Source organism: Danio rerio, chromosome 7, assembly GCF_052040795.2.
Source record: "Danio rerio strain M-AB ecotype USA chromosome 7, GRCz13ab, whole genome shotgun sequence".
NCBI classification, from domain to species: Eukaryota; Metazoa; Chordata; class Actinopteri; order Cypriniformes; family Danionidae; genus Danio; species Danio rerio.
Window position 1 is genome coordinate 61,674,284 of NC_141027.1, and position 22,061 is coordinate 61,696,344.

The 22,061-nt window shown below is 40.1% G+C and overlaps 1 long non-coding RNA gene across 1 annotated transcript; it reads left to right on the forward strand.

Moving 5' to 3' along the window:
* The first annotated feature begins 6,858 nt into the window (after positions 1–6,858).
* LOC147836144 (uncharacterized) lies at positions 6,859–9,778 on the forward strand. Its single transcript, XR_015944718.1, has 3 exons — positions 6,859–7,982; positions 8,059–9,118; positions 9,206–9,778. It is a non-coding gene; the product is annotated as an uncharacterized LOC147836144 (long non-coding RNA).
* The last annotated feature ends 12,283 nt before the right edge of the window (positions 9,779–22,061 follow it).

Genomic DNA, 22,061 nt, shown 5'->3' on the forward strand with positions numbered 1-22,061 from the left:
ATTTCATGCACTGTTAAACATGTTAAAGCAAGTGGCAAGTGAAAATCTATGTCTCTGACTGAGTTTGCATTACTGCTTATTTTGACCTCTGCTGGCTGAGAAAAGCTCATTTTCAACGTTCAATTCAGAATGTGATAAAACCAGATCCAGCCACTAAAATGCATCATTCTTTTTGTTTTAGACAACATTTCATGCACTGTTAAACATGTTAAAGCAAGTTGCAAGTGAAAATCTATGTCTCTGACTGAGTTTGCATTACTGCTTATTTTGACCTCTGCTGGCTGAGAACAGCTAATTTTCAACGTTCAATTCAGAATGTGATAAAACCAGATCCAGCCACTAAAATGAATCATTCTATTTGTTTTAGACAACATTTCATGCACTGTTAAACATGTTAAAGCAAGTTGCAAGTGAAAATCTATGTCTCTGACTGAGTTTGCATTACTGCTTATTTTGACCTCTGCTGGCTGAGAACAGCTCATTTTCAACGTTCAATTCAGAATGTGATAAAACCAGATCCAGCCACTAAAATACATCATTTTTTTTTGTTTTTGACAACATTTCATGCACTGTTAAACATGTTAAAGCAAGTTGCAAGTGAAAATCTATGTCTATGACTGAGTTTAAATTACTGCTTATTTTGACCTCTGCTGGCTCTGAAAAGCTCATTTTCAACGTTCAATTCAGAATGTGATAAAACCAGATCCAGCAACTAAAATGCATCATTCTTTTTGTTTTAGACAACATTTCATGCACTGTTACACATGTTAAAGCAAGTTGCAAGTGAAAATCTATGTCTATGACTGAGTTTGCATTACTGCTTATTTTGACCTCTGCTGGCTGAGTAAAGCTCATTTTCAACGTTCAATGCAGAAAGTGATAAAACCAGATCCAGCTACTAAAATGCATCATTCTTTTTGTTTTAGACAACATTTCATGCACTGTTAAACATGTTTAGGAAAGTTGCAAGTAAAAATCTATGTCTCTGACTGAGTTTGCATTACTGCTTATTTTGACCTCTGCTGGCTGAGAACAGCTCATTTTCAACGTTCAATTCAGAATGTGATAAAACCAGATCCAGCCACTAAAATGCATCATTCTTTTTGTTTTAGACAACATTTCATGCACTGTTAAACATGTTAAAGCAAGTTGCAAGTGAAAATCTATGTCTCTGACTGAGTTTGCATTACTGCTTATTTTGACCTCTGCTGACTGAGAACAGCTCATTTTCAACATTCAATTCAGAATGTGATAAAACCAGATCCAGCCACTAAAATACATCATTCTTTTTGTTTTTGACAACATTTCATGCACTGTTAAACATGTTAAAGCAAGTTGCAAGTGAAAATCTATGTCTATGACTGAGTTTAAATTACTGCTTATTTTGACCTCTGCTGGCTCTGAAAAGCTCATTTTCAACGTTCAATTCAGAATGTGATAAAACCAGATCCAGCCACTAAAATGCATCATTCTTTTTGTTTTAGACAACATTTCATGCACTGTTAAACATGTTAAAGCAAGTTGCAAGTGAAAATCTATGTCTATGAATGAGTTTGCATTACTGCTTATTTTGACCTCTGCTGGCTGAGAAAAGCTCATTTTCAACGTTCAATTCAGAATGTGATAAAACCAGATCCAGCCACTAAAATGCATCATTCTTTTTGTTTTAGACAACATTTCATGCACTGTTAAACATTTTAAAGCAAGTTGCAAGTGAAAATCTATGTCTATGACTGAGTTTAAATTACTGCTTATTTTGACCTCTGCTGGCTCTGAAAAGCTCATTTTCAAAGTTCAATTCAGAATGTGATAAAACCAGATCCAGCAACTAAAATGCATCATTCTTTTTGTTTTAGACAACATTTCATGCACTGTTACACATGTTAAAGCAAGTTGCAAGTGAAAATCTATGTCTATGACTGAGTTTGCATTACTGCTTATTTTGACCTCTGCTGGCTGAGAAAAGCTCATTTTCAACGTTCAATTCAGAATGTGATAAAACCAGATCCAGCCACTAAAATGCATCATTCTTTTTGTTTTAGACAACATTTCATGCACTGTTAAACATTTTAAAGCAAGTTGCAAGTGAAAATCTATGTCTATGACTGAGTTTGCATTACTGCTTATTTTGACCTCTGCTGGCTGTGAAAAGCTCATTTTCAACGTTCAATTCAGAATGTGATAAAACCAGATCCAGCTACTAAAAAGCATTTTCTTTTTGTTTTAAACATCATTTCATGCACTGTTAAATATGTTTAAGAAAGTTGCAAGTGAAAATCTATGTCTCTGACTGAGTTTGCATTACTGCTTATTTTGACCTCTGCTGGCTGAGTAAAGCTCATTTTCAACGTACAATGCAGAAACTGATAAAACCAGATCCAGCTACTAAAATGCATTATTCTTTTTGTTTTAGACAACATTTCATGCACTGTTAAACATGTTTAGGAAAGTTGCAAGTAAAAATCTATTTCTCTGACTGAGTTTGCATTACTGCTTATTTTGACCTCTGCTGGCTGAGAACAGCTCATTTTCAACGTTCAATTCAGAATGTGATAAAACCAGATCCAGCCACTAAAATGCATCATTCTTTTTGTTTTAGACAACATTTCATGCACTGTTAAACATGTTAAAGCAAGTTGCAAGTGAAAATCTATGTCTATGACTGAGTTTGCATTACTGCTTATTTTGACCTCTGCTGACTGAGAACAGCTCATTTTCAACGTTCAATTCAGAATGTGATAAAACCAGATCCAGCCACTAAAATGCATCATTCTTTTTGTTTTAGACAACATTTCATGCACTGTTAAACATGTTAAAGCAAGTTGCAAGTGAAAATCTATGTCTCTGACTGAGTTTGCGTTACTGCTTATTTTGACCTCTGCTGGCTGTGAAAAGCTCATTTTCAACGTTTAATTCAGAATGTGATAAAACCAGATCCAGCTACTAAAAAGCATTTTCTTTTTGTTTAAGACAACATTTCATGCACTGTTAAATATGTTTAAGAAAGTTGCAAGTGAAAATCTATGTCTCTGACTGAGTTTGCATTACTGCTTATTTTGACCTCTGCTGGCTGAGTAAAGCTCATTTTCAACGTACAATGCAGAATGTGATAAAACCAGATCCAGCTACTAAAATGCATTATTCTTTTTGTTTTAGACAACATTTCATGCACTGTTAAACATGTTAAAGCAAGTTGCAAGTAAAAATCTATGTCTCTGACTGAGTTTGCATTACTGCTTATTTTGACCTCTGCTGGCTGAGAAAAGCTAATTTTCAACGTTCAATTCAGAATGTGATAAAACCAGATCCAGCCACTAAAATGCATTATTCTTTTTGTTTTAGACAACATTTCATGCACTGTTAAACATGTTAAAGCAAGTGGCAAGTGAAAATCTATGTCTCTGACTGAGTTTGCATTACTGCTTTTTTTGACCTCTGCTGGCTGAGAAAAGCTCATTTTCAACGTTCAATTCAGAATGTGATAAAACCAGATCCAGCCACTAAAATGAATCATTCTTTTTGTTTTAGACAACATTTCATGCACTGTTAAACATGTTAAAGCAAGTTGCAAGTGAAAATCTATGTCTCTGACTGAGTCTGCATTACTGCTTATTTTGACCTCTGCTGGCTGAGAACAGCTCATTTTCAACGTTCAATTCAGAATGTGATAAAACCAGATCCAGCCACTAAAATACATCATTCTTTTTGTTTTTGACAACATTTCATGCACTGTTAAACATGTTAAAGCAAGTTGCAAGTGAAAATCTACGTCTATGACTGAGTTTGCATTACTGCTTATTTTGACCTCTGCTGGCTCTGAAAAGCTCATTTTCAACGTTCAATTCAGAATGTGATAAAACCAGATCCAGCCACTAAAATGCATCATTCTTTTTGTTTTAGACAACATTTCATGCACTGTTAAACATGTTAAAGCAAGTTGCAAGTGAAAATCTATGTCTATGACTGAGTTTGCATTACTGCTTATTTTGACCTCTGCTGGCTGAGAAAAGCTCATTTTCAACGTTCAATTCAGAATGTGATAAAACCAGATCCAGCCACTAAAATGCATCATTCTTTTTGTTTTAGACAACATTTCATGCACTGTTAAACATTTTAAAGCAAGTTGCAAGTGAAAATCTATGTCTATGACTGAGTTTGCATTACTGCTTATTTTGACCTCTGCTGGCTGTGAAAAGCTCATTTTCAACGTTCAATTCAGAATGTGATAAAACCAGATCCAGCTACTAAAAAGCATTTTCTTTTTGTTTTAGACATCATTTCATGCACTGTTAAATATGTTTAAGAAAGTTGCAAGTGAAAATCTATGTCTCTGACTGAGTTTGCATTATTGCTTATTTTGACCTCTGCTGGCTGAGAACAGCTCATTTTCAACGTTCAATTCAGAATGTGATAAAACCAGATCCAGCCACTAAAATGCATCATTCTTTTTGTTTTAGACAACATTTCATGCACTGTTAAACATGTTAAAGCAAGTTGCAAGTGAAAATCTATGTCTCTGACTGAGTTTGCATTACTGCTTATTTTGACCTCTGCTGACTGAGAACAGCTCATTTTCAACGTTCAATTCAGAATGTGATAAAACCAGATCCAGCCACTAAAATACATCATTCTTTTTGTTTTTGACAACATTTCATGCACTGTTAAACATGTTAAAGCAAGTTGCAAGTGAAAATCTATGTCTATGACTGAGTTTAAATTACTGCTTATTTTGACCTCTGCTGGCTCTGAAAAGCTCATTTTCAACGTTCAATTCAGAATGTGATAAAACCAGATCCAGCCACTAAAATGCATCATTCTTTTTGTTTTAGACAACATTTCATGCACTGTTAAACATGTTAAAGCAAGTTGCAAGTGAAAATCTATGTCTCTGACTGAGTTTGCATTACTGCTTATTTAGACAACATTTCATGCACTGTTAAACATGTTAAAGCAAGTTGCAAGTGAAAATCTATGTCTATGACTGAGTTTGCATTACTGCTTATTTTGACCTCTGCTGGCTGTGAAAAGCTCATTTTCAACGTTCAATTCAGAATGTGATAAAACCAGATCCAGCTACTAAAAAGCATTTTCTTTTTGTTTTAGACATCATTTCATGCACTGTTAAATATGTTTAAGAAAGTTGCAAGTGAAAATCTATGTCTCTGACTGAGTTTGCATTACTGCTTATTTTGACCTCTGCTGACTGAGAACAGCTCATTTTCAACGTTCAATTCAGAATGTGATAAAACCAGATCCAGCCACTAAAATACATCATTCTTTTTGTTTTTGACAACATTTCATGCACTGTTAAACATGTTAAAGCAAGTTGCAAGTGAAAATCTATGTCTATGACTGAGTTTAAATTACTGCTTATTTTGACCTCTGCTGGCTCTGAAAAGCTCATTTTCAACGTTCAATTCAGAATGTGATAAAACCAGATCCAGCCACTAAAATGCATCATTCTTTTTGTTTTAGACAACATTTCATGCACTGTTAAACATGTTAAAGCAAGTTGCAAGTGAAAATCTATGTCTATGACTGAGTTTGCATTACTGCTTATTTTGACCTCTGCTGGCTGAGTAAAGCTCATTTTCAACGTACAATGCAGAAAGTGATAAAACCAGATCCAGCTACTAAAATGCATTATTCTTTTTGTTTTAGACAACATTTCATGCACTGTTAAACATGTTAAAGCAAGTTGCAAGTAAAAATCTATGTCTCTGACTGAGTTTGCATTACTGCTTATTTTGACCACTGCTGGCTGAGAAAAGCTCATTTTCAACGTTCAATTCAGAATGTGATAAAACCAGATCCAGCCACAAAAATGCATCATTCTTTTTGTTTTAGACAAAATTTCATGCACTGTTAAACATGTTAAAGCAAGTGGCAAGTGAAAATCTATGTCTCTGACTGAGTTTGCATTACTGCTTATTTAGACAACATTTCATGCACTGTTAAACATGTTAAAGCAAGTTGCAAGTGAAAATCTATGTCTATGACTGAGTTTGCATTACTGCTTATTTTGACCTCTGCTGGCTGTGAAAAGCTCATTTTCAACGTTCAATTCAGAATGTGATAAAACCAGATCCAGCTACTAAAAAGCATTTTCTTTTTGTTTTAGACATCATTTCATGCACTGTTAAATATGTTTAAGAAAGTTGCAAGTGAAAATCTATGTCTCTGACTGAGTTTGCATTACTGCTTATTTTGACCTCTGCTGGCTGAGTAAAGCTCATTTTCAACGTACAATGCAGAAAGTGATATAACCAGATCCAGCTACTAAAATGCATTATTCTTTTTGTTTTAGACAACATTTCATGCACTGTTAAACATGTTAAAGCAAGTTGCAAGTAAAAATCTATGTCTCTGACTGAGTTTGCATTACTGCTTATTTTGACCTCTGCTGGCTGAGAAAAGCTCATTTTCAACGTTCAATTCAGAATGTGATAAAACCAGATCCAGCCACTAAAATGCATCATTCTTTTTGTTTTAGACAAAATTTCATGCACTGTTAAACATGTTAAAGCAAGTGGCAAGTGAAAATCTATGTCTCTGACTGAGTTTGCATTACTGCTTATTTTGACCTCTGCTGGCTGAGAAAAGCTCATTTTCAACGTTCAATTCAGAATGTGATAAAACCAGATCCAGCCACTAAAATGCATCATTCTTTTTGTTTTAGACAACATTTCATGCACTGTTAAACATGTTTAGGAAAGTTGCAAGTGAAAATCTATGTCTCTGACTGAGTTTGCATTACTGCTTATTTTGACCTCTGCTGGCTGAGTAAAGCTCATTTTCAACGTCCAATACAGAATGTGATAAAACCAGTTCTACCAGAAAGACTCTAGGAGGCAGACAAACGTTTGAACATTTATTGTGAATTGTTTGCATGAATGAGAGTTCGTTACAGTCCTTTCATAAAGTTCTTTGGCGTAAGCCCCGTCTATAGTGCAGAACTCTGGATGAGCTGGCAGATCCTGCCTGAAGATGAAGGCAGGGCGAAGCCAACCCCCTGAGTGGAGACGAGGCCAACCTGGTGGTGGTGGTGGTGATGGGGAGGATGGAGGGAAACTTCCGCAACGTCACCTGAATACAGCGAAACAGATTGTTTAGATGAGCTTTTATACATGGCTTGCTTGGTTGTTATAGGCTGACGAGATAATTATTATGAATGACGTGACATCTCAGTCTTCCTGGTAGAACCTTCGCTAAAGCTTTCATTTCTACCAGAAAGACTCTAGGAGGCAGACAAACGTTTGAACATTTATTGTGAATTGTTTGCATGAATGAGAGTTCGTTACAGTCCTTTCATAAAGTTCTTTGGCGTAAGCCCCGTCTATAGTGCAGAACTCTGGATGAGCTGGCAGATCCTGCCTGAAGATGAAGGCAGGGCGAAGCCAACCCCAAAAAGGCAAAACTGTATGGTTCAGTTTTGTAGCAATCCTAAAACAGAATGACAATAGATGAGATATCTTACATTGTATATTCATGCAAATCGCACAAGGTAAAAATGGAGATTAAATAGTGCCCTGACGGGCAGAGAGGTATATAAGAGATCCAATATGAAGATAAAACGAAGCACGCGATTAGGCTAATAGATGCTAGAAGCCCTAATGAAGATAAGAGAGAGAGAGAGCATACCCCGCCGGGTAGAGGAGAGAGCATGCCCTGACAAGCATAAGAGAGAGTGTGCCCCGACGAGCAGAGGAGGGAGAGAGAGAGAGATTGCCCCGATGGGCAGAAAAGAAGAAGCGTTCCCCGACAAGCAGACGAGAGAGTGCCCAGACAGGCAGAGGAGAGAGCCCATGCCCCGATATGCCAAGGAGGGAGAGAGAGAGAGAGAGCCCCAACAGGCAGAAAAAAGCATGCCCCAACGGGCAGAGGGGGAGAGAAAGAGCCCCGACGGGCAGAGGAGAGAGAGAGTGCCCCGACGGGAAGAGGAGAGAGAGAGAGTGCCCCGACGGGCAGAGGAGAGAGAGAGAGTGCCCCGACGGGCAGAGGAGAGAGAGAGTGCCCCGACGGGCAGAGGAGAGAGAGAGAGAGAGCCCCGATGAGCAGAGGAGAGAGAGAGAGAGAGAGAGAGAGTGCCCCGACGAGCAGAGGAGAGAGTGCCCCGACGAGTAGAGGAGAGAGAGAGAGTGCCCTTAAAGCAGAGGGGGAGAGAGAGAGAGAGAGACCCTACGGCAGAGGAGAGAGAGGTTGAACTCGACCAGCAGAGGAGAGAAAGATTGCCCCAACGGGTAGAGGAAGGAGAGCGTGCCCCGACGGGCCGAAGACATTGAGAGCGTGCCCCGATGGGCCGAAGACATTGAGAGCATGCCCTGACGGGCCGAAGACATCCGGAGTGTTCCCCCACGGGTTGAAGACATTCAGACCGTACTCACACTAGGTACAGTTGCCTTGAACTGGGCCAAAGCACGATTGACCCCCTTCCCGTCTTTCCCGACAGCCCGCACTCACACCACGAACGGGCCTCGGCACACTTACGTCATCGCTGCTGCGCTGTTCAGTGAGAAGCGCTCTCACTCAGCCACACAGAGGAGATTTCTCTAGTTATATTGTGTCAGTCGTTTGATATGCAGTGACATGCAGTCAAATATTTCACCAAACAGTCCTTAGGGATGCGGTGACACGCAGTCAGATATTTTGCCGAACAGATCCGCCACTTTTGGCGCTCAGAAACAATCATAAAGCTCTCGTGCTGCTGCTGCAGGAATGAGGTGGTCTGCTGAAGGTGCAGAGCTGTCGTGCAGTGAGAAGTTTGCGTCTTTAATAAATCTACTGCAGTTTGCGTTCACTGAACAGTAAGATTGAATAATAAATCCATATGAAACAATCACTTAAAAGTCGCGTCTCGCTTTCAGTTTCTGGCTTTGGCGCGTTTCGCACTCACACACAAGCGTACCGCGCCAAAGCCCAATGAACCGCGCTCAGGCCCACCTCTTCCAACCGGGCCAGGGCCGGCCAAGTGAACCGTGCTTGAAGCAGATTCAGCACGGTTGGCATAGTGTGAGTAGGCCCTCAGAGCGTGCCCCGACGGGCCGAAGACATTGAGAGCGTGCCCCGACGGGCCGAAGACATTGAGAGCGTGCCCCGACGGGCCGAAGACATTGAGAGCGTGCCCCGACGGGCCGAAGACATTGTGAGAAGGAGCCCCATTGGGCTTGCGGTGCGAGAAGGAGCCCCATTGGGCTTGCGGTGCGAGACGGAGCCCCATTGGGCTTGCGGTGCGAGACGGAGCCCCATTGGGCTTGCGGTGCGAGACGGAGCCCCATTGGGCTTGCGGTGCGAGACGGAGCCCCATTGGGCTTGCGGTGCGAGACGGAGCCCCATTGGGCTTGATCGGGGTTACCTTGTATGAAACCCATGAAATTAAGGATCTATTGTGATTTACGACAATTAATGTCTAGCTGTTTAGAAAATCTGAGTAAATATTGAATCCCCTGAATTATGATTGGGTCCTGTCTGGGGCTAATAGTAGGCAATGACTACCCCCAAAAATAAAATACCCAACAGTTAAGATTTTCCTTGTTGGGATTTTTTTATATAGACGATAAGTTGTAGCGCAGCCCTGTCCTGCTGATGTTTTTATATGGTCGATTACATTGCTTTCGTTCTTCTAAAAATGTGATAGCAATATCGGTTAGCTTACTCTGCAGTCACATTCTACACGCTGTTGTACATAAGAGAGCAGAGACAGCAGTACGTTGAGCTAAACAGAACTTGGGGATTTAGGTAATGAAAATTTCAGTATGGTATAATTTAGAGCTGCACAATCAATCGAAAGAATTCGAGAGAGTGTGCCCCGACGGGCAGAGGAGGGAGAGTGTGCCCCGACGGGCAGAGGAGGGAGAATGTGCCCCGACGGGCCGAAGACATTCAGAGTGTGCCTTGACGGGCCAAAGACTTTGAGAGCGTGCCCCGACGGGCCGAAGACATTGAGAGTGCCCCGACGGGCCGGTCAAAGAGAATGCGAGACGGAGCCCAGTTGGACTTGCCGTGCGAGACGGAGCTCCGTTGGGCTTGCTGTGCGAGACAGAGCTCTGTTGAGCTCAATTAATCGGAAAGAAATTGCGATCTCAATTTGACCACCAAGACTCTTAATGCAGCATTTCTACGATTCTGCCAAACCTATTTTCAAATTTAGGAGAGAAGCAAAGGCGGCTGCACGAGTCTTTTCATTGTTTCACACACGTTGCTCAGCGACATGGACACCTCCGAATTATGGGAATCACACATGACGCGAGCTGCTGATTGTGCGGTTGCATGCCCTAGTTAATGATTGCCGTGCATGCATCTACTTTATTGAACGAAAGTACATATGCTGTGAAAAACGGGTAATAAATTTGTAAATAATATTCAGTTTGTGGCACAGAGTGATCGTTTGAGAGCTGCGAGCGAAGTACGAACAGCACTCAGCAGTGAAAATGAAACCGAAAGTGCACATTATTTAAATAATCATATTGCATTTTAGAGTTATGATTGCGACAAGTCTTTTTTATAGCGAACGCCGTTTTGCATGAAAATAAATTCATTCATTAAGAGACCTCAATATTTCTGTAAGTGAACATGACAACGAGAGCAGCTAACCTCTTGAAACCATGTAGCAAGTATGGCACCTGTAGCCTACCTTCATTCTTGTTAAATAAGGATTAGAGAGCTTAGGTGCATGCATACACAGATCAAGATCAATTACAGTGATACAGCGCTAAATCACATTATATACGATGATACATAAATTAATCGAATTATGCTTATGTAAGGAAAGTTAAATTGTGATGATACCGAAAATGCAATATTGAACAGTTATGTCCATGAAAAAGTGCTACTATAAAGGGTCACATTAAATGCAGATGAAAGGCAACGATAAGCCATGGTTAAAGAGGCCGCAATAGACCTAGCTATATGGAAGAACCCGATGGACCATAGAAACTGGTAATCCGAGATGTCATGTAACGCGAAGTGCCATAAAACCCAACTGGACCACCACCACCAGTAGCTGCAAAGACAACACATGATGATTATTACTTGAAATGAAAGAAAATGTTTGAAACTTAAAATGTATTGGACTCACGTTAGGCTGAAATATGTACCTGTAACATCTTGGTTTATTGAAACAGCATATCTGCTCAAGGAGTGAACTTGCACTGGTCTTACGGTTCGTTTACAATTATGCCATCGATTTGGTTCGACCCGATACTATGGTACGTCAGGGTGCATTGATGATGCTTTCCACACGATTATATTTTAATTCATAGCACAACAAAAGTATAAAAAGATTTATAGTTGTACGTGTTATTAGTAATACGAGTTGTCATTTAATACGAACAGTCGGAACTGTACTCTAAAAAAAAAAAAACAAACGAGCATGTACATGGCAACATTAGCATTCATAGCAAATAAACGAAAGCGAATGTCCTGCTCGCTTTGAGCTTTAGCGAGTGAATTCGCGTTTTTTTTTTTTTTTTTTTTTTTTTTTAATAAATGTATATACACACACACGTATATATTAAATAGTTTGTAAAAGACGTTTTGGCCCCAACGTTCTTCCATACTGGCTCAACGCGTAAACTGTCCTCGACGAAAAGGGCTGCGATTGGTTCTAACGGCTGGCGCTGTTCGCCATTGAGTGACACTGATAAAGTTTAGCGGCGATTACAGCAGATCAATGATAAACACGGAGAAAACTCGCTATGTTATGGATTCACAAGTAAAGCTCTTTAACGGCCGTAAGGGGAGGAAACGTCACGTTAACAAGTCAAAGGGCAACAGTCTGAGAAATGGAGTTTATTTCTCAATCGCAGTGAAATGGAGGCTGCAAGTTAACGTTACCTGTAACTCCGCGTCAGCGAAGGACTGCCCAGCAGACACTCGTCTCGCACGGTAAATGCTCAATTTCTGTGTTTTAAGTTGCAGTGTTTTACAGAAGCTCTCGTTCGTCTTCCTACCATAGTATCCTACCGTGACAATGATAGGTTTTGATTTAACGTTAAAGCTGAACCGATACCGTATTGTCTGCGTCTGCATCACGGCTCTAGCTTTATGGTATAAGACTTGTTTAAAAAATGTGGATTCCAGCTAGGAAAACATTTAGAACGAATGATTAGAGGCCATAACGTTAGATATGTGCTCTTTCAGACATTAACTTGCATATCATAATTCAGTGACTTCATATGACGTTAATGAAACAAGAGTTAGACTTACCTCATGCAGACTATGTATACACGTAACGATTTAAGGTAATAAACAGAGTATACCGAGATGGAATGGCAGATGAAGATGGCGTGAAATCCCAATGAAGCAGATTGAGAGTGTTTAACCTGGCTGTTTTCGGTGAAATTCCATGTTCATTTTGGTCTCCAACTAACTTATGAGGTACATTTTTGCGAGTAACGTTAGGAGCTAACGTTAGAAGTGCTAAAAGCTAGTAACCTTAACCCGATGCAAGGATATTTAAATGTACGATCGGCGGATAACGAAAGCGAAATGGTGAAATCAATCAATGGCGAAAATGAAGTGATTGACGAAGCTGTTAACCTTCAACTTTGAGCTGTTACGTGAACACGAACAGAGAAATGAACAAACTTGTGAGACGTAAACGACGTTGGCAGTCCAAACTTCCGCACCGTGACCGAAACTTCCGCAACGTCACCTGAATACAGCGAAACAGATTGTTTAGATGAGCTTTTATACATGGCTTGCTTGGTTGTTATAGGCTGACGAGATAATTATTATGAATGACGTGACATCTCAGTCTTCCTGGTAGAACCTTCGCTAAAGCTTTCATATCCAGCTACTAAAATGCATCATTCTTTTTGTTTTAGACAACAATTCATGCACTGTTAAACATGTTAAAGCAAGTTGCAAGTGAAAATCTATGTCTCTGACTGAGTTTGCATTACTGCTTATTTTGACCTCTGCTGGCTGAGAATAGCTCATTTTCAACGTTCAATTCAGAATGTGATAAAACCAGATCCAGCCACTAAAATGCATTATTCTTTTTGTTTTAGACAACATTTCATGCACTGTTAAACATGTTAATGCAAGTGGCAAGTGAAAATCTATGTCTCTGACTGAGTTTGCATTACTGCTTATTTTGACCTCTGCTGGCTGAGAAAAGCTCATTTTCAACGTTCAATTCAGAATGTGATAAAACCAGATCCAGCCACTAAAATGAATCATTCTTTTTGTTTTAGACAACATTTCATGCACTGTTAAACATGTTAAAGCAAGTTGCAAGTGAAAATCTATGTCTCTGACTGAGTTTGCATTACTGCTTATTTTGACCTCTGCTGGCTGAGAACAGCTCATTTTCAACGTTCAATTCAGAATGTGATAAAACCAGATCCAGCCACTAAAATACATCATTCTTTTTGTTTTTGACAACATTTCATGCACTGTTAAACATGTTAAAGCAAGTTGCAAGTGAAAATCTATGTCTATGACTGAGTTTAAATTACTGCTTATTTTGACCTCTGCTGGCTCTGAAAAGCTCATTTTCAACGTTCAATTCAGAATGTGATAAAACCAGATCCAGCCACTAAAATGCATCATTCTTTTTGTTTTAGACAACATTTCATGCACTGTTAAACATGTTAAAGCAAGTTGCAAGTGAAAATCTATGTCTATGACTGAGGTTGCATTACTGCTTATTTTGACCTCTGCTGGCTGAGAAAAGCTCATTTTCAACGTTCAATTCAGAATGTGATAAAACCAGATCCAGCCACTAAAATGCATCATTCTTTTTGTTTTAGACAACATTTCATGCACTGTTAAACATGTTAAAGCAAGTTGCAAGTGAAAATCTATATCTCTGACTGAGTTTGCGTTACTGCTTATTTTGACCTCTGCTGGCTGTGAAAAGCTCATTTTCAACGTTTAATTCAGAATGTGATAAAACCAGATCCAGCTACTAAAAAGCATTTTCTTTTTGTTTAAGACAACATTTCATGCACTGTTAAATATGTTTAAGAAAGTTGCAAGTGAAAATCTATGTCTCTGACTGAGTTTGCATTACTGCTTATTTTGACCTCTGCTGGCTGAGTAAAGCTCATTTTCAACGTACAATGCAGAATGTGATAAAACCAGATCCAGCTACTAAAATGCATTATTCTTTTTGTTTTAGACAACATTTCATGCACTGTTAAACATGTTAAAGCAAGTTGCAAGTAAAAATCTATGTCTCTGACTGAGTTTGCATTACTGCTTATTTTGACCTCTGCTGGCTGAGAAAAGCTCATTTTCAACGTTCAATTCAGAATGTGATAAAACCAGATCCAGCCACTAAAATGCATTATTCTTTTTGTTTTAGACAACATTTCATGCACTGTTAAACATGTTAAAGCAAGTGGCAAGTGAAAATCTATGTCTCTGACTGAGTTTGCATTACTGCTTATTTTGACCTCTGCTGGCTGAGAAAAGCTCATTTTCAACGTTCAATTCAGAATGTGATAAAACCAGATCCAGCCACTAAAATGCATCATTCTTTTTGTTTTAGACAACATTTCATCCACTGTTAAACATGTTAAAGCAAGTGGCAAGTGAAAATCTATGTCTCTGACTGAGTTTGCATTACTGCTTATTTTGACCTCTGCTGGCTGAGAACAGCTCATTTTCAACGTTGAATTCAGAAAGTGATAAAACCAGATCCAGCCACTAAAATGCATCATTCTTTTTGTTTTAGACAACATTTCATGCACTGTTAAACATGTTAAAGCAAGTTGCAAGTGAAAATCTATGTCTCTGACTGAGTTTGCATTACTGCTTATTTAGACAACATTTCATGCACTGTTAAACATGTTAAAGCAAGTTGCAAGTGAAAATCTATGTCTCTGACTGAGTTTGCATTACTGCTTATTTAGAACTCTGCTGGCTGAGAACAGCTCATTTTCAACGTTCAATTCAGAAAGTGATAAAACCAGATCCAGCCACTAAAATGCATCATTCTTTTTGTTTTAGACAACATTTCATGCACTGTTAAACATGTTAAAGCAAGTTGCAAGTGAAAATCTATGTCTCTGACTGAGTTTGCATTACTGCTTATTTTGACCTCTGCTGGCTGAGAACAGCTCATTTTCAACGTTCAATTCAGAATGTGATAAAACCAGATCCAGCCACTAAAATGCATCATTCTTTTTGTTTTAGACAACATTTCATGCACTGTTAAACATGTTAAAGCAAGTTGCAAGTGAAAATCTATGTCTCTGACTGAGTTTGCATTACTGCTTATTTTGACCTCTGCTGGCTGAGAACAGTTCATTTTCAACGTTCAAATCAAAAAGTGATAAAACCAGATCCAGCCACTAAAATGCATCATTCTTTTTGTTTTAGACAACATTTCATGCACTGTTAAACATGTTAAAGCAAGTTGCAAGTGAAAATCTATGTCTCTGACTGAGTTTGCATTACTGCTTATTTTGACCTCTGCTGGCTGATGTAGTGATCAGCGGTAAAGCCAGGAACTTGTGGAAATTAATTTCCAATATAAACAAATGCTGCAGAGTTAACACTAAACTTTGACCCTTTTCTCAAGCTCATCAGAAAGTGGCAGTTGAGACAGTGACCATTTGTCTTTTGTTTATCTGAAAGACAAAGGTGTTAAGAGCCCAGGACTTGCTTCTTGATCCAATCAACTTTTGACATCGTCTCAAACTCAGAGATGCACATGGATCAGTAAACTTGCATGTCACAAAAGAGACACAAATGGAAAATTTCACTTCATATACCTGTATATTCAAATGATCATGTATATATTTAATATGCACTGCTTGAAATACTTCACTGTATGAAACTTTGCTTATTAAGGTTTATATATGAATGCTTGGGTAAAGATCAACATTACATAGCGATGTTTAGACTCTATCTATTCCAGATAATGCCTTGGGTAAATTAGATGTGGTTTGGAAAGTGAATTATGCATAGGAAAATATTTAAGACTCTTAAATATTATCATAGTTAACCAGTGGACTATGACTATGCAAATGCAGGCCACAATTTGGATGACACCTCCCAGTGACCAACTCACAGGATCATCCAATCACAATGCTGGATTTGAAAGGTGACATCCTTCAATCCCGCCTTCCAGAGAAAGTATTAAAGACATTGTCTTAAACAAAGAATGCTTTGTAAAAAGTCTGTTAAGTGTGGGTCCAAAAGAGTGTGTCCTAAAAGGTGGTCGAAGAGTGGTCAAAGTGTGGTTCATGGTGGTTTGCGGGGTTTTGTCCTAGACATCAGACCTTTTGCTGCGTGTTCCAGCAAGGATTTGGTAATTGGATTCCCAGTGCTTTTTCCAAGGCGTCTGAAACCATCGCATCAAGGCCACCACCTCCAAAAATCTGCGTGTCCCAGATTTCCAGGAACTCTACCTTCAAAGAAAAGGCATCGGCGTGTTCCCAGCATCGAACCACCACCTCCAGAAATCTCCAATTTCTGCGTGTTCCAGAAGATACGGATTTCTACGCTCAAGGATAAAGACGTCGGCGTGTCCCCGACATCAGACCACCACCTCCAGAAATCTCCAATTTCTGCGTGTTCCAGAAGATACAGATTTCTACTCTCAAGGATAAAGACGTCGGCGTGTTCCCGACATCGAACCACCACTTCTAGAAATCTCCAGTCTGCGTGTTCCAGAAACTACAGATTTCTTCCACTCAAAGCTCAAAAGAGCCAAGTCTGCTTTTTCATGCTTCAAGATCTGCAGGAAGATCCAACTTCTTCCATCCACTGCATCAAAGGCAGAAACGTAAATATTCCACTTTCCAACCCTTTAAATTAGACCTTGGCATAGTGTGTTTCAGTATAAAATATTCTAATTAATTAGATGTTTATAACTGATCGTCATTAATAACAAAAACTTCCTCAGTTCTTTGTTATTGTAAAATAAGGTTTACCTTACCTTAATCACCTTCATCACTCGGCTATGCACTTCATTTATTGTACATTTAGTAATTGTAGTTACGCTTGATTACTATTTTGTTAATAAATACACCTTTATTACAATTGTGTCTTCCTTGTGTTGATAAAACAGAAAAAGGCTCTACAAGTCAAACGATTTCATTATCCTTCTGATTTGGCCAGATAATAAACTCCTCATTTGTATAATTTAACTAACAATATTTTATTGTTAATTATTTTGACAGTATAAAGCTGTCTGGTGCCCCGTTTAAAAGGAGTTATTTGTCTGTTATTTCTACATTAATTGGTGCCCCCACGTGAGGCTAAAATATCATTATTAATATCAATACCTAAATATTGATTTTAATATTTGATAAATCCAATTATCACTACATATTTGGAGCCCTGTGTGAGGCTAAAATATCAATATTAATATCAATACCTAAATATTGATTTTAATATTTGATAAATCCAATTATCACTACATATTTGGTGCCCCGTGTGAGGCTAAAATATCAATATTAATACCAATACCTAAATATTGATTTTAATATTTGATAAATCCAATTATAACTACACTGAGAACAGCTCATTTTCAACGTTCAATTCAGAATGTGATAAAACCAGATCCAGCCACTAAAATGCATCATTCTTTTTGTTTTAGACAACATTTCATGCACTGTTAAACATGTTAAAGCAAGTTGCAAGTAAAAATCTATGTCTATGACTGAGTTTGCATTACTGCTTATTTTGACCTCTGCTGGCTCTAAAAAGCTCATTTTCAACGTTCAACTCAGAATGTGATAAAACCAGATCCAGCCACTAAAAAGCATTTTCTTTTTGTTTTAGACAACATTTCATGCACTGTTAAATATGTTAAAGCAAGTTGCAAGTGAAAATCTATGTCTCTGACTGAGTTTGCATTACTGCTTATTGTAGCATGAAATTAGCTCATTTTATGAATATTAATAATCAACAATAACGGTTTATTCTTAATTATTAATATTCCGGCTTAAGCTTCAGTCAGTTTGGTCAAACAAACATATGATTGTAAATGATCATGCTCGCGCGACCGAGCGGATTCCCAGATTATGAATATTAATTATCAACAATAACGAATTATTATTAATCATCAATATTCCGGATCAATTTATTGTCAATTTGACCAAACGAACACAAGCAGAGCCGCCGCTCTTCCGAACGGACACTGTAATCTATTCATTTAGAAAAAGGGAATTTAATTGCTACTTCTTGTGAAGTAGATTAATCATTCAAAAGTTTCAAACAACTTATAATAGCTAGGCAGGGGAATCTGTATTTCAGTGACATTTTCTCGTGAGGCAAACAATACAATTCATTTGATTATAATGGAATTTATTGACTAGTCAGACGTAACGAACAAACAAACGCACAAACATACATTAAACACAAAACAAAGGTAAACCACGTGGAGATATCGGGTCTATAGAACGTGTAACAGCAAAGAGAAATAGTAAAGCTAGAAAACATAGATTTCAGATTAAAGAGTGACAAAACGTTCAGTTCCACACGCACCATTAAGGACCACCAAGGTTATATAAAAAAACACCTTTTTGATAAAAGGGGCACAGCTTAATCGCATAACTAAAATCACCTGGTTTTTCATGTCTGGAGGTCTTTTTTATGCGTCTCTCTTCCGTCGTGATGAAAACTACTCTTGATGTCCTTTGATGCGTGGAGTTTGTAATGCAGTTCGGACGAACACGATCGCAAACTTTAAACTGAATTTACTTTGCCGGAAAATAAAGAAAACGTGGCGGGAAAAAGTCCATGCGGCTTAGGAAGCCACGTGTGGCCCGAAGGCCACCGACAATGATGTTCCTTTTTGGGAAGTTCTCTTTCTGCACAGATGTTTGGGGGAAAGTGTGCTTATACCTGCGGGTCACGTGACAACCCGTACAGCATTCTGACCAATGATTTCAGGGGAAAGTTTGCGCGCGAACCTTCCTTTGTCTCTGGGCTGCGCGTATGCAAATTTGAGCGCTCGCCTAAAGCATGCGGACAGGCATTTAATACAGGGCTTTAAAGAATAAAACAATGCGAGTTATGGTCTCGATCTATGCATCATGTGTTATAAAATGTCGAGGGCATTCTATTGACACCAAACACTCTACAAGTACATCACATAGTTCCCATATCCTTACATCCTTGATGCTTTTAAAAAGGCCTGCAAGCGTGAATGTGTATAGTCTATATCAGGTATTGTACACATTACAAAAGTTAAATGAAATTAAACAAGAGATTTGGGTTATAAATGTCTTTGTTTAATTTTGAGGAATGTCTTGTCTGTGAGCAGAATGTTGGCTAAAGAGTTTTTTTTTTCCTTTTCTTATCTTATCTGTCACGTTCTTTTGAAGTAGGCAGAGAGTGGTTCTGTGAAGTCTCCCAGACTTGTTAACATGTCACCAAGGGATTACCAAGCCAGACTTTTCGTCACCAAGTGATTTTATTGTCCTGGCGATTCACCCAGATTGTTTTCTGGAATGTTAAATGGAATGTTTATCTCCAGAATGCAGGTTACAATATGTTACAGTCCCCCTCTTCCCAAACAACGTGGTTCGGAGAAAACCCGGTTGGTTGGGATCTAACTTAACTTGTTGGTTGGGCAGGAAGTGAGGGCCCCTCGATGTCCGTTCCTGAGTCAGCTGGACGGAGTTTCATTTCGATCAACGTGGATGCAGCTCCTTGGCGTTCCTTTCCTTTCCCAGCTTTCCGCTGAAAGGCTCGTGGGAGTATGGCGGTGCACTTGTTCACTGGTGCTTGCATCTTATTGAATGGCGAGGCCCTTGTTAATGTGTGCTTCCCTGTTGTCGGGAGGCACGGAGTGGTAGTTGTTCCGCAGTTTTCCAAAGAGCGATGTTGTTACACAGTCTTAGTATTTGCCTTCTGGCGCAAGGAGTGTCTTACTTGCATATGCTTAGACGTTGTCTCACTTCAATCGTGGCCAGCTGTTGACCTTCCGTCAAACAGAAGGACAGCCATTTTTGACAGGGTGGTCACGGGTCGAGAAGTCTTTGAACAGTTCTTAATGACGTGTCTGGAGTAGTTGCACCCACTTAGGGAGCTGCTCAGTTCGGAGACCTTGCTAGGCGGTAGTCTTTGCGCTAGCCAGTCAACTGTTGTAGGCCATGGACTATCTCCTTTGAGTGGCCAGACACGGTGGTACATTCATTAAGGGTGTCATCAACGTAGATGAGGTTGCCTCTAACATAAGCATCGGCATATGCTTTGTTCAGGAGGGTGTTGCTTTCGGCTGGTGAGTTGGCCTAGCCGACGGGGCAACTCATGATCGTTTAGTGTCTGTTGTTCAAGGTGAAAGCTAGCTTATTTGGATGTACAGGTATTGTCCAGAAGGCGGGGACCACATCAAGCGTTGAGGGGATGGTTGGTCCTTGAATTCTGGGCACTTCCTGTTCCAGTGGTGTCATTGGCCCTTGTGACAATGGCATTTGCTGATTTAGCTTTCTATGGTCAGGCACCCTTTTGACCCTGGGCTTGAGGATGGGCCAGATGGGTGCCGAGCAGGTTTTGTTGCATAGCCCGATGTCCTTTTTCCAGCATGGAGTCGGATATTGCCATGTGAAGGTCAGTGGGACTTGCAGTCTAAAGAGTCTTTAGTGAGGGCACCGTGGTAGTTATACAGGATGTGCTGACGTTTGTCGGTTGGCCTCATCCTGCGTGGCCTCAGCATGTCTGTTCTGTTGAGGAAAGTGCCCTGTCTTCATCCATGTTAGTGATGGGGTGACGAGTGGCTGGGCACACGGCAAGGAGTTAGTCCTCTGTGAGCTCACTTCTGCCTACCGGTTCTTTGTTTACTGGTAAGACAGACGTGAGTGTGGCGAGCTGGAATGGAACAGTATAGTCTGTGTTTTCTAAGCTCCCCTCTGGTGTCGTTGCATGTAGGGTGAGGCCACTAATTGGCCCAAGAGTTCAAAGTCATGGAACTCGTAGCAGACCAATCGTCCCAGTAGGTAGTCTTTGGGGATTTTTATGTCAGTTGCCCTGCAGCTATTACACAAGACACATACTGTTCATGAGGACAGTTCAATTTAGGGTATGGCTTCCAGGTTGAGGCCCAGTTTTATGCCTCTTCTGTTGTTGGTTGGAAGAAAACCCAATGTATGGTTTAGAGTTCGGCCTTTCGTATGGAGAGCCATATAGAGCACCTGTTTGTATAGGCTGGCACCACCGAGTCTTGTTTGCTGATGACAGAGCAGGCCTCTGGCATGGTCTGGCCTGAGTGGGGCTTCTTGAGGGTGACAGCCATCGTGGTTGGCTGTGAGAAGTGTGGGTGCCTATCACCGGTCGTTAAAGGTGTCTATATATATGCCTGAAGATGTATCAGGCTATTAGCTCTGATGTGACCATCGTGCGGCGGGGCCGTGAGAGTTAGGACAGGATGGGTCAACCATCCACCGTTCCGATTCAAGTTCAATGTGCAAATGCTGTTGGCAGTTGTCATGTGTGAGAGTTCAGCATTTGGACAGTAGTGTGTATGCTTGTTAGTTGAACACAGGTCTGGGGTTGTGTTCAGGCGGAGTGTCGCACCGCGCGAGGCTGATGGCTGCTGGGTTGTCTGCTCACAGTGCAAGTACAATGTCATTCACAGTCTGGTTATTCAACATTAAGCCCTTTGAGGCCTGGGGCAGCAAGCGTTGGGGTTGCTAGCTGGTTTGAAGGCTGCAGAGTAGCGACCTTGACCCCCTCTATGTTGTTGAGTTTGGGTTCTCGCGGGTTCCAGCAGTTTCCCGCGACCTCGGTGACCTGACAGTCTGTTGGGGTTGACCTGACGGCTGTGAGCAAGTTCTCGCACTTGGGCCCAGATTTTAAAGGGGTTCAAAGTTCGAAAGAGATTCAAACATATCCAGTGGATCTTTACCATTCAGCAGCAGGTATGTGCCCATTGGCGACGGGTACACGGGGTGCACTGCAGTCGTGGGGACAGTCGTTACTTGAATGGGAGCGATGTATGTGAGTTGAACCTCAGTTTGGCTGTATGATTTGCACCATCAGCCTGCCTGGTTGGCAGTTAAGTGTTCGTTTTAGTCTCTGAGCTCTTGCTTTGAGTTACTCAAACAGGAAAGATGACATTATTGTGAGGTCTGCTTCCGTGCTGACGCGCGTTTTTC